Below are 12,503 nucleotides of genomic sequence, written 5' to 3'. Positions count from 1 at the left end.
TATCTTATGTATCTAATATATATTATATTATATATTATATCATACAATATACTATATAAATTAGTATTATATTAGTTTCATATGCACCAATTTTGCCTCGACCATCGCGATGATGATTATCATAAATTTATATGCGTAAATAATAATATTCATATACATAATTGTAGAAATATATTTTATCATGCAAATAATGTACGCTTCTGGTTTCATTATTAATTCAGCTTAAGTCGGTTGAAGATACATTGATTGATATTTGATAATTGATCGTTTATAACTTAGATTACAACCAGGCTAATAAATAAAAAAATCAACATATCTATATTCTATACTATTATTATTATTATTATTATTATTATTATTATTATTATTATTACTATTATTATTGTATACTTTTTTATAATATACTATTCTATATATACTATTTTGTATTTTCTATGTACTACATATACATATACATATACATATACGTATACATATATATATACCATACTATATACTTTACTCCTAAATAACTATTACTATTACTTTATTATATTACTTTTAGTATATATATATATATATATATATATATATATATATATATATATATATATATATATATAATTTAACACTATACACTATACACTATTTTGATCTATTCAACACTTAAATTAATTTTATTACTTACACCACCTTAACAGCTGCTTCCATTCAATTATTGCATCTATTACTCTGACTTTGCCGTTCTCCTCTCCCATTCCCTTTAACCCAAAAAAGAAAATTGTCCAATTCCTTCTCCGTTCAAAATTGCTTCTTCATCTGTTAGCTATTCTAACTCATTTGCTCGCATGCTGGATATCATTTAACAAAATGTGAGTTAGCTAACCATTTTTTTGCATGTTATAGCTCTTTTCGTGGTTATCTCCGGCCAAGCAAGTTCATTTTACTTTGTTCTCGGTCCTTTCCAAATTTTTTCCAACGAGATTGGTGGTCCTTTCAGTATAGTTTGTTACCCAGCCTCCCACAAACATCGATTCAGTCTTGCTGGGTTGCTCGTTCTTTCTTGCTTGATACTGGTATGTTGGTTACTTCTATTTTTGCTTTGGCACAATTCATTCGTTCATTTTCTTTGTTGTTTGTGACTGGCACTATTTTGCTAGCTAATGGAGTCATTGCTCTTTCCGCTGCAGTCCGTTTATCTTTCAGGGAACATGTGTACCTTATGTCTCTTAGGAGTTGCACGCATATGCATTTTTTTTTGTGTGGACTCGTGCTTAGTGCGTCTCTTTCTTCCGTCACATAAGCATATGATGCAGAGATTATGATATGTGATTGATGGACAATTTATTGTAGTAACCACGAATTTTACTTTTAGGCCGGTTGCTCTTCCCCGAATTTTTTATGGTGAATTTTGGTCTGAACTGCCAGATGAGGTTAGATTTGTCGATTTCTCGGGCCGTCAGTTCACCATGCTGCTCTACAGGACTCCTTCTCGTAATAGTGGGAGGGTTGCCTCAATTAATTAATGGCTTTGCCATCAAGGGAAGATGCTGGTTCTTTATGGCCTATGTCGGTAATGCTGAGTTCGTTATTTTCCATGTGCTAGATGTGAATGCACGTTTCACAGATGCCAGAGTATCCTCGGACGACCCTTTTGCTGTAGCTGAACTATTAGGGAATATTTATAGCAATTTCGCCGCTTATTTTGTGCCCGCTTTGCGTGATGATGAGGATTTGTTGCTACCAGATTCAATCCATTCTAATTTGGCTTCAGCAATATATCCCAAGGGTGATACATACACCATCCAGTTCGCATCAACCATACAAAATTTGCCTATGCTGTCGTTGCTTCTAGAAATGTACTTGACTTTTGTTACTTCTTTTGTTGCCAAATCTCTTGACTATCGCGCTTTTGCTTTAATGCTCGGTCATTATTCACTTGCGTACCCCAGAGCACTGCACAGCTTGCTACCAAACCGTGAGGCTGTTGTTGTCGACAAAAAAATTACAAAATACCAAGCTGATGAGTATATTCTGGTAAGAATTTAATCAATTGTTCTGTGTTTCTGTGTTTGGTTTACGTCAATTTTCGTCCTCCATGTCTACATCTAGGTAGTCACAATATCCTATTCATTCTTAGACCATTTTCTCTCATTTGTTTTGTAGAACCTCCCAATCAGTTTTGTTCAAAGGGCTTTCGGGATAAAACCTGATCAAGTCGACGTTGTCGATGATGCTGGTGTGTGTTACAAGGTCGATGTTCGCTCTAAGCTCAGTCGACCCCGAGAGTGCTATTTTGGTAGGGGCTGGAAGCCTTTTAGTCAGCAACGCGTGCTTCGAACGGGAAGCATCATAAGGCTAATGGTTTATTCCCTCAAGAACTGGTGTGTGCATTGTCATGTCCTGTGTATTTGATGTTTTGTTTCTTGAAGTCGAATTCTGTGCTCCCACCGTCAAATATCAAACTTGGTGTTTCAGCAACGTGTCATATTAATTGTCATATGTGCTACTAGTTAACTCATGAATTTATAGAAATTAAATTTAGTGGTCGAATATAGTTAAGATAAATTTTATTCATATCCAGTCAAAAATACTTTCCATTTTTTACATACTCTTGGACAATGCTATCTATAGAATCGGATGTGATTCTGCTGCGTTAATGGTGGGAAAAATTTGAATTTTTGTTACTAATTTATGAAATAGCATCATGTTATATCTGTATATAGCCTATAGGGTCGCACTTTTACACTTTTTGGTTTATCGGAGATGCCTCACCATTATGGTTTCGGAAAAATTAGATCTATAATACTCTTCACAACTTTTGATTCCTTTAAGTAATATTATATCCATCTTGCATCAAAGAAAAATTATTTTGATAGAATAACCCATTAACCAAATTTTTACTCTTTTATATTAAAGATTGCGTACAAAAAACCATTTAACTAATTATTTTTTATTCATTAGATTGCATTTTTTACAACATTTAATAATTAGTATTTTTTCTTAAAAACCCTTCAATAATTTTTAAATTATTAACTTATAACTTGAAGAATTTTGTTTTTTTAATAATTATTTTTTCGTTTGTGTGTATTATTTTTACATGAGATCAAAAAAATCTTTATGATTATTTTTTTTTCATAACAGCGTCTATACATTAATTCTTCTATACATTAATAGGGGTCAGATCCTTTTATTTCAGTGTTATAATAATGTTTTTCAGTATCACCCAACGAGTTGTATAATGGTTGAAAAAATAACGCACACAACCTGGCTAAATCTCAATTTATGAAATATTTCTTTCTTATAATTCCATTCACAGATTGTTATTGTCATTAGTATTTAATTCCCGTGTTGCAATATGGGACAGGCATGTTCGACTAACTCACTAAGTATTCAGCTTATGCTCGCTTTCACCTAGAACAGTGAAGTCCTTTTTCGTTATGACCTTTGCTCTCTCTAGATTAATTCATTTCATCTTTTGGTTATTACCTCAGCCTTATAATCAAGAATATCTGGGAGCCTTTTGTTGGATTTTGTTAAACAATATACTTTATGCGAAAAATCTTAGCCTACCGTTTAAGGACATTCACACATATCGCCATTCGCGAGCATCCCAGCACAATGTCAAGTCTTTTTGCCCAGTGTGCGTTCATCGCTCTAAGTCAGTAGCTGTGTCGTTAATTCCTACATTCAATGTATACATCGGTAGGTTTTGACCGCCATCTCCCAATTCTACAAGGTTTGCCCTAACCTCACCTGCTTCGCCTACTTTTCGACTCCTTGCTCAGTGCAACGAAATAATCAAACACGAATTTTGGTTATTCCTTGGCATTACCCCTTTCCCACGAGGTCTTCAGACCCAAACTTATTTAATTAATTATTTAATTTAATTAGTTATAGTTATGCAGATGCATGTGAATATATTTGTTTTAGCCTTCAAGCCACTGCAAACATGGTTATCGAGATGGAGAGTATATTAGGATATATGCGTATATGCGTATTAATAACACCCATATTATAATAACAACCATATAATATAATATATAATATAATATAATAATATAATATAACATAATTGCTCAGTCAAATTAAATGGCTAATGTTTAAATTGTATCTCAAGTCAAGGTTTCAACTTTTTCATTCATGGGTTTATTTAAATGTTGTCTCAGCACCGTCAGACGGTGTGGACCGCAATCCTGTTTTCAGTATGGTAAATGGCCCTTGGTTAATACTGGGACCTCGTGCCCTATAAATTCTTCTCTTCCTTTTAACATGCTTCCACACTTACTTGCTCCGCATCTTTTATACTGGTCCATTTTAAATCGTCGTTTTCTTCTGTCACTGATGTTTATTGTGATTGCTATTGTTATTGCTATAGGCACATGTGTTAAAGCTTTGCCTTGACTTCCTTAGATTTATTCGTCACCAGGCATGACATAATTCTAACATAAGTTCTTCTGATTTCAGCCTATTTTTTTGTCTCCCTGACTCTTATGTCGTCATTTTCATGAGATATGCTTAGTATTCTTTTGTCTTCCTTCGTGGCACCTTGGTAACAATTTGAGCTTTTGTACGTGTGCGATTTATTTTCTTTAATTATAGTGAGCGTTAACGACTATATATATGGTATGTGTTACAAATTTTGCATACCCATCTTATATGTTTATTTATAGATTTATAGATTTCTAGATGTGTCCCTGTGTATATAGATTGTCATATGTCATGTATATATGTATATATATGTGTGTGTGTGTGTGTGTGTGTGTGTGTGTGTGTGTGTGTGTCTTGATATAATATAGATTTTCTTCCTCTTGGCCTAGGTAGAGTAATTAGTGACACTTGAGTTATCTAATTCCTTTGTTGATTGATAATTGGAGAGATTGCTAATTGGTTTGGAGTGCACTAAAGCTAGTCTTTCCTTGGGAGTTGGCTAGGACTTGTGGCTCAAGTCAATTCATCCACTTGACTTTCCTTTATTTAGTAAGGGTTAGTTAGTTAGTTTGTTAGATAGCTTTAGTTTAGTTTTCATTTTATTTTCTCCATTTTTATTATACGTGTTGGCTTATTGATCTTGCTTACTACACATTGTTGCCTCTTATTGCCTAAATGCTAGGTTAGCATGAATGTTTTTAGATAATCTTTGTTGGATTCTATTATTGAGGTTATATTTTGCTACTTGGTCTTGAGTTTTTCATGCTTATCTTTTGAAAAATACCAAGTGATGAGAATTGCATTCGAGCTTGTAACTCTTCTTGAATTACATGATTTGGCCACCATGTGATTTGAGCCTTATTTTGTGATTAGGCAACCTCTTGATGATGGATGATGATGTGCATTTACCTTAATGCATGGTATTTCATGATCATATGCATCCATATGTGTTTGACTTGAATGCTTTCATGCTTCTTTAATGCTTGTTTTACCTTACAAGTTTACTTAAAGCATCTCAAGCACACTAGAATGAGTAAAGTGCATGCTTCTTTGGTGACATAGCTTTTTATGCTAATGTGTGTTCTAAACCGCGCAATTTAGAATTCGCACACCTAATATTTCTTAATGTCACACTAATTCACTCATTCAATTCTAGTGATTTACCTCATTCCAACAATTATGCTTCCTTGCTTTTGTATTACCCTACCTTATGGTGTTATATTTTTGTTTTTCATGATGAATGCACCACGAGCAATAACGGAAGCAAGACTAAGAACACGTAGCAATCCGGAGAGTCGCCGTACCCCCTTGCTCATCTTTGAGTGCACCGAGGACGGTGCAAACTTTTAAGTGTGGGGAGGTTGTCCGACCGTTCGGCGATTTTGGGTGACAAATTTCTAATCCCAACACTTTTGCATTTCATTTTAGGGTTTTAGGATTTTTTGTTGCATTTTCTTATTTTTTGCATATATATACACAATAAGCTTAGTCAAAATAATGAAAATTTTCAAGATTTCTATCTATAGGGCACCTCAATTGATTTGAGTAAAAACTTTTCATAAAACTTGCTTGAAATATATATATTGTGGATCATGTTTTTGAGCTAAGAACATAAGCTTGTGAGATTTGAGCCTAATGGTGTGGTTACATCTTATAACCACTTATTTTCCTTCTTGTGTGCATTATTCTCTTTCTATGAATGTAATCTTTGATTTGTTTGATTCTTTATGTCCATTATTTTATGTATTCATGCATTTATATGATTGAGGCCATCATTTCATTTAACTCACTTACCCAAATAGCCTTACCTTTTATCTTCCTTTGTTAGCCAATTTTTAGCTTACGATTAACCCACTTGGTTCTTTAATTTAGCACATTACAAGCCTTAAAGCGGGAAAACAATAAAAGTCCTTATTTGGATCTTTGATTAGCTTAGGCTAGTGTGTGTGAGTATCATTCAAGTGTGGAAACCTTGGGACATTGGGTGAATAAAAGGGTAGTTTTGTATTATTAGTGTAAATATTGGGAATTGGGTACATACTCATGTATTGATCAAATGTAAAACCTTATGCATTGAGGTTTTTGTATATAGAAAGAAAAAAAATGAGAAAAACAAAAGAAAAAGAAAAGAAAAATAATATGGAAAAGGAAAAGAAAAAAAATAGAAAAAGAAAGAAAAAGAAGAAAAAGGAAGAAATAAAAAGGGGACAAAATGTCCCAAAGCAAAGTGTAGCTCAATAAAATCAATGCATATGTGTTGTGAAATGAAAAGAAAATACATGAGTATGTGAAAAAGTGAGGAATGGGTAGTTAGGTTAGAACTTAATTGTATAGGATGTCATAGGTTAGGTGGAAAGTTTAAGCTTATCAAAGATTCAAATTTCAAGCTCACTTAACCATATATGCATCATACCTTGACCCTAGCCCCATTACAACCAAAGAAAAGACCTCATGATACTTGTATGCATGCATGAAATATATGTTAATTGTTAGAAGAAGAACAAATCTTGGAAAACATGATTAGGGGAGAATTGAGAGAATCAACCCTAAACACTTGAGCGAATAGAGTGCAAACACATCCGGTAAGGGTTTGATGCTTAATTACATGTTTTCACCTATGATCATAATTTTCATGCAAGTTTGTAAAAATATTTAATAACTCAATTCAATTTTGGATTAGACTTGCTAGTCCTTAGCCCTTGTGCATATATGCTTCTTGGGAATTGATTTATTTTGACCAAGCAATTGCATTCATTTAGATAGTTGCATATAGATAGATTGCATTTAGTTAGTTTCCATTGAATAAATGCCATACCCTTACTTCATTCTTGGTTTAAGCATGAGGACATGCTTGGTTTAAGTGTAGGGAGGTTGATAAACCCCAATTTGACGGTTTATCTTGTGCTTGATTTAAGGGATTTTATGACCTTTTACCCACATTTATTCAATGAAATAGCATGGTTTTATAACTTCTCCCTTAATTGTGCTTAAGAGTGAAAACATGCTTTTTAGGACTTAAAATAGCCAAATCTAATTCTCCTTGATTCCATTAGATGCCTTGATATGTTTGTTGAGTGATTTAAAGTTTAGGAGGCAAAGATTGGATCAAGGGAATGAAGAAAGAAGCATGAAAAGTTGGAGAACTCATGAAGAAATGAAAGAACCGGAAAGCTGTCAAGCCGACCTCTTCGCACTTAAACGACCATAACTTGAGCTACAGAGGTCCAAATGATGCGGTTTCAGTTAGGTTAGAAAGCTAACATCCGGGGCTTCAAAACGATATAAGATTTGCCATAGTTGCTACACGTATGGTGGCGCGCATGCGCATAGTACGCGCACGCGCCGTTGCTGCCACCTGGTTCACTTAAAGCAAATCGTGGCCAGCGATTTTAGAAGCCTTGTGGGCCCAATCCAACTCATTTCTGATACTATTTAAGCCAAGGATTGAAGGGGGAATGAGGAGACTTTCATACTTTTGACCAATTAGTCATAGTTTAGTTCTAGAGTTAGTTTTAGAGAGAGAAGCTCTCACTTCTCTCTAGAATTAGGATTAGGATTAGGATTAGTTCTTAGATCTAGGTTTTAATCTTTGCTTTCTTCTACTTCTACCTTTCAATTCTTTGTTGTTACATTCATCTTCTTCCATTCCTTTGTTGTAATTTCCTTTATGTTGTTCTTATGCTTTGTTGTAGATCTAGTATTGTTCCTTCCATTTTCTTTCAATTCAATAAGAGGTAATTCATAATAATTGTTCTTCTTTACTTTTCTATTGTTGATCTCTTGCCTTTGTAGTTAGACCTCTCTTTAATTCTTGCAATTTATGTTGTTTACTTTTATTGCCTTTTATGTGTTTGTTGAAATGCCTCTTCTAGATATAGTATAGATTTTGTTCCTCTTGGCCTAGGTAGAATAATTAGTGACACTTGAGTTATCTAATTCCTTTGTTGATTGATAATTGGAGAGATTGCTAATTGGTTTGGAGTGCACTAAAGCTAGTCTTTCCTTGGGAGTTGGCTAGGACTTGTGGCTCAAGTCAATTCATCCACTTGACTTTCCTTTATTTAGTAAGGGTTAACTAAGTGGTAGCAATGAACAATTCTCATCACAATTGAAGAGGATAACTAGGATAGGACTTCTAATTTTCATACCTTGCCAAGAGCCTTTTATAGTTGTTAGTTTATTTTCATTACCATTTACTTTCATGCCTCTTATCAAAACCCCAAAACAACTCAAACCAATAACAAGACACTTTATTGTAATTCCTAGGGAGAACGACCCGAGGTTTGAATACTTCGGTTTATAAATTTTAGAGGTTTGTTTTAGTGACAAACAACTTTTTGTATGAAAGGAATAGTGATTGGTTTAGAAACTATACTTGCAACGAGAATTCATTTGTGAAATTCTAAACCGTCAAAAACCCAATCATCATGTCTCAGCATGTTTCTTAATTTTTATGACTCTCATCAGTAGATCTTCCCTGTGCAGAAACTGGTTTTGGATTTCCTCCGTTGAATTTTTTCCCATGTTATTTTTTTAAATTTGCATTGATTCTTAACATTGCCCCACATCCATGAGAATCTGTCTTTTTGGGTACGTGGTTCTGAGTGGGTAAGGGAGAATAATGCACACTCGGTAATATGTCTTGAGTTGATAACTGTTATGATTCCCAAATTGTTTGTCATCCATTTCATTTTTTGTATGTGATAGGTATAAACATGTGGCACAGTGTTGTTATTGTTGCTTTGTTGATATAGTCTTGTGATTTCTGCATATCTATTACTATCGCAGCACACGTGTTTAATATATTTTCCTCCGCGTCTTGAGTAAACCCTTCACTGATTAGCATTAAAAACTTTATAGTGTATATTATATACTTAATATACCTAATATACTTAAAATATATACACGTAATACTTAATATACTTATATAGTTATGTACTTAAATACTAATATAGTTATGCACTTATATTTATACGTATGCCTCTAATTACCATGATCATCGTTTTGTGTTCGTTTTTTTCCGAATATTTTAATAGATAAGATCCTTGTGAGGCAAATAATTAAACATTACTTCATAATTGTTGTTATAAAAAAGGAAGTTCATACTTGGCATCATTCTTATGATATGCATAATTGGTGTTATATTTTTTTTGCAATTCTGTGTTTGTGATTGAATCTGGTCAGAGCATTTGTTGCATCATCAACATGCCCCCCTTTTTTTTATGCGTTTTTCTTTGTGCATGGAAGTTTTACATTCAGGTTCGTGTTGTTGATGATTCGGATACAGCAACCTTTGTTCTCTTTGAGAATTCTGCCTCAAAGTTCTTAGGTCTATCTGCCGCTGACATCCTCACCAGCCTACTTGCTAAGGTTCATCATTTGTTGTTTGTTTCCTTTTGGCCTGAGATTTTGTGAACTCTTTGACTGCCGACTAACTGACTTCTTATCTTGCACAAACAGGGTTATGGAAGAGACCATTTCCCAGAGGAGCTGAATGCACTGATTGGGAAGACACTCCTTTTCAAGCTTACTATTAGGCATGATAGCCTAAATAAATTTCAGGCGTGCGTGATCACTGTCTCTAGGATATGTTTTGATCTGGAAATTATAGCTTTACTTGTTTTAGAAAAGAACATTAAATTGGGACGGGTCTTTGATTAATACACAAAGACCTTTCAATTAGCATTGGGTATTCAACTGTTACTGCTTTTTGTGTTCCTTAACACTTTACAATCTGACCCTCATCTGTTCCAGGATGCATTGCAGAGGTTGACCACTGCAACGGGTGATCGTAGTGGCGAATTGATTCAGACTGGGAGCATAGGTGGCGTTGCTGGGTTCCACCACCCCTCCGAGCACCAAAGCCACAGCTGTTTCTGAGGCTGGCACTGACCACGTGGTTACACATACTCTTGTAAAGTGGATGTGCATTAGATCCGATGATGACCTCTCCTCTCGTGCCTCATTCTCGGTATCCAAGAGTCTTCTGCCTGCTTTTGAGAGGTGCATCCCAGGAATGCCACGGATCCTATTGTAGAGGATATGTGAGCCGGTCATCCCTCCGTCTCATAGCTTCAAATAAAAATAAAGCCAACCCAACTGCTTGGCGTTAAATAAAGCGCTCTGACTTTTTCATTTTATGAACTTGATATCGACTTAGTTAACATTCCTAATGTTACATTCACAGTTGGCGTTTATTTTTACATGTTCACATTAGCAATGTGTCTCCCACGTTAACATGCTGCTATATCGTCTCATTGTCATCACTGTTATTTAGTTTGCTCGATCACAGTGTTAGATCTCATGGCTGGTCTTGGTTGGGCTTTTAGACTGGTCTGGATTGAGATGCCAAGTATTGATGCTACCGTTAGTTTATACGCTGGTCTATTTATGCTTCCATGTGGTATTGTAAACTCCTTCAGATGTTATGTCACTTCTTCACTTGGTTAGCAAAATCTTACTGATGTGGTGAACAGCTTAGAGTTCCTTTTTTTCTGTTTGTGTGTTCTCCTATCATTGCAACTAGATGATTGTATGCCATTAAATATGGAATTTTACGGGTTGGATTTGCTTATTCACGTTGCTTTCTTATGCCATGGGGTTTTTTTTTTCAACTGGGGTGCTATTGGAGGTTAAGCTCATTTTTTTGGAGATTAGTTATGCGATAACCGCGTTCGGTTACTTGATTAGTGGAGCTCTGTATGAAGCATGGACCTGTGTATGAAATAGTGTGCTCATTCACATACTCTCTTTGTTAATTATTTCCTAATAACTATTGATAGTGTTTGGTTTTTTGGAGTTTCGTCATCACAACATGAACGACGAGCCATTTCAGCTGCGCCCCACACTTTCCCACCCTGATGTATCTGTTCTGTGCATAATGATAGATTTATCACCAAGCAGTTCCTTCCAATGCATTCCCCAGAGCTTAATGCAAATTAGTTGGATGCATAGATTTCTTCTTCCATCCTTCAAAACATCACGAACATTAGTCATACCCAATCAATAACCACCCAGCATAACGCATGATAGAGTTACGTACGACAAGAAGTTTTGCCTTTCATTGCTACTGCATAAAAAAGATATATCTCCTTAAACAGACTGCCATTCAACAATAATGTCACATTAATTGAACTATTCAATTTGCATTAGCCTCTTCAAACACACACGTCGCAATATGATTTGCGCCATCCTCCTTACTTTGTGAAGACACACCATATTTATAAGTACTTACATTTTCCCAATAGTGCCAGCAGATTTATCTTTAAATAGAAATCCCATTTTTTCCTATATTGTGTGTGTAGATTGTATGCTTCCACGTTAGAGTATTGTTAATATTTGTAGATACTTAGGTGGGATAAAATAGACCAAGCGGTTTTAATTTTCAACTAATTCAAAGATAAAAAAAATCTTATTTATAAGCAAGGCTATCTTATACCTTATCAGTAGTGGGTTTTATTCTTCTGTTGTTTATTTATGTCCTGCCTTCTGCTAGGATTTCGATTTCAAGTCATTTTGTTACCAATTTATGGCAGTGCTAATAAATTGTAATTAAGCACAAAAAGATTAATGAAAAATTCCATTTACCTACACACATGAAAGATGTTTGCATGCTTCAGCACTCCAAATTCTTGCCCAACAGTTGATTGTCATATTCTAGGAGGTAGAGAAAATTAGTTTGGATACAAATTAATATCTTATATCGAACAATCATTCTTAAAATATTAAAATATGATATTTTAACCAAAGAGATTTTCTCTCATGTTGAGATAAAGCTAAAATATTCTTATCACATCTTTTATATGAACAATGCACATTTCACACTATTCCTTTTGAGCCTGCATAATAAGTTGCACGGCCCGTTTTGCAGATTAAGTTAAAACACAGTGCATTACTTCTATTCTCTAAAAAAAAACCACTCTAATTCTTTCCTGTGGCACATTTGTTTGTATACCAGAACTCACTAAACATTCATTTTTCGTTATTTGCTCCCCTTACATATAGCAGCTATGTGGTGAGTAGTCATACCGAACTGGTGTTTACTTGGACTCATGTTTCCATGTTCCAGTACTCCTTTTTATGTTACAAATAAG

This window comes from Arachis hypogaea, chromosome 8, assembly GCF_003086295.3.
Source record: "Arachis hypogaea cultivar Tifrunner chromosome 8, arahy.Tifrunner.gnm2.J5K5, whole genome shotgun sequence".
In the NCBI taxonomy this organism is placed as follows: domain Eukaryota; kingdom Viridiplantae; phylum Streptophyta; class Magnoliopsida; order Fabales; family Fabaceae; genus Arachis; species Arachis hypogaea.
The sequence above is the reverse complement of the archived record's forward strand: the minus strand, read 5'-3'. Positions refer to the sequence as shown.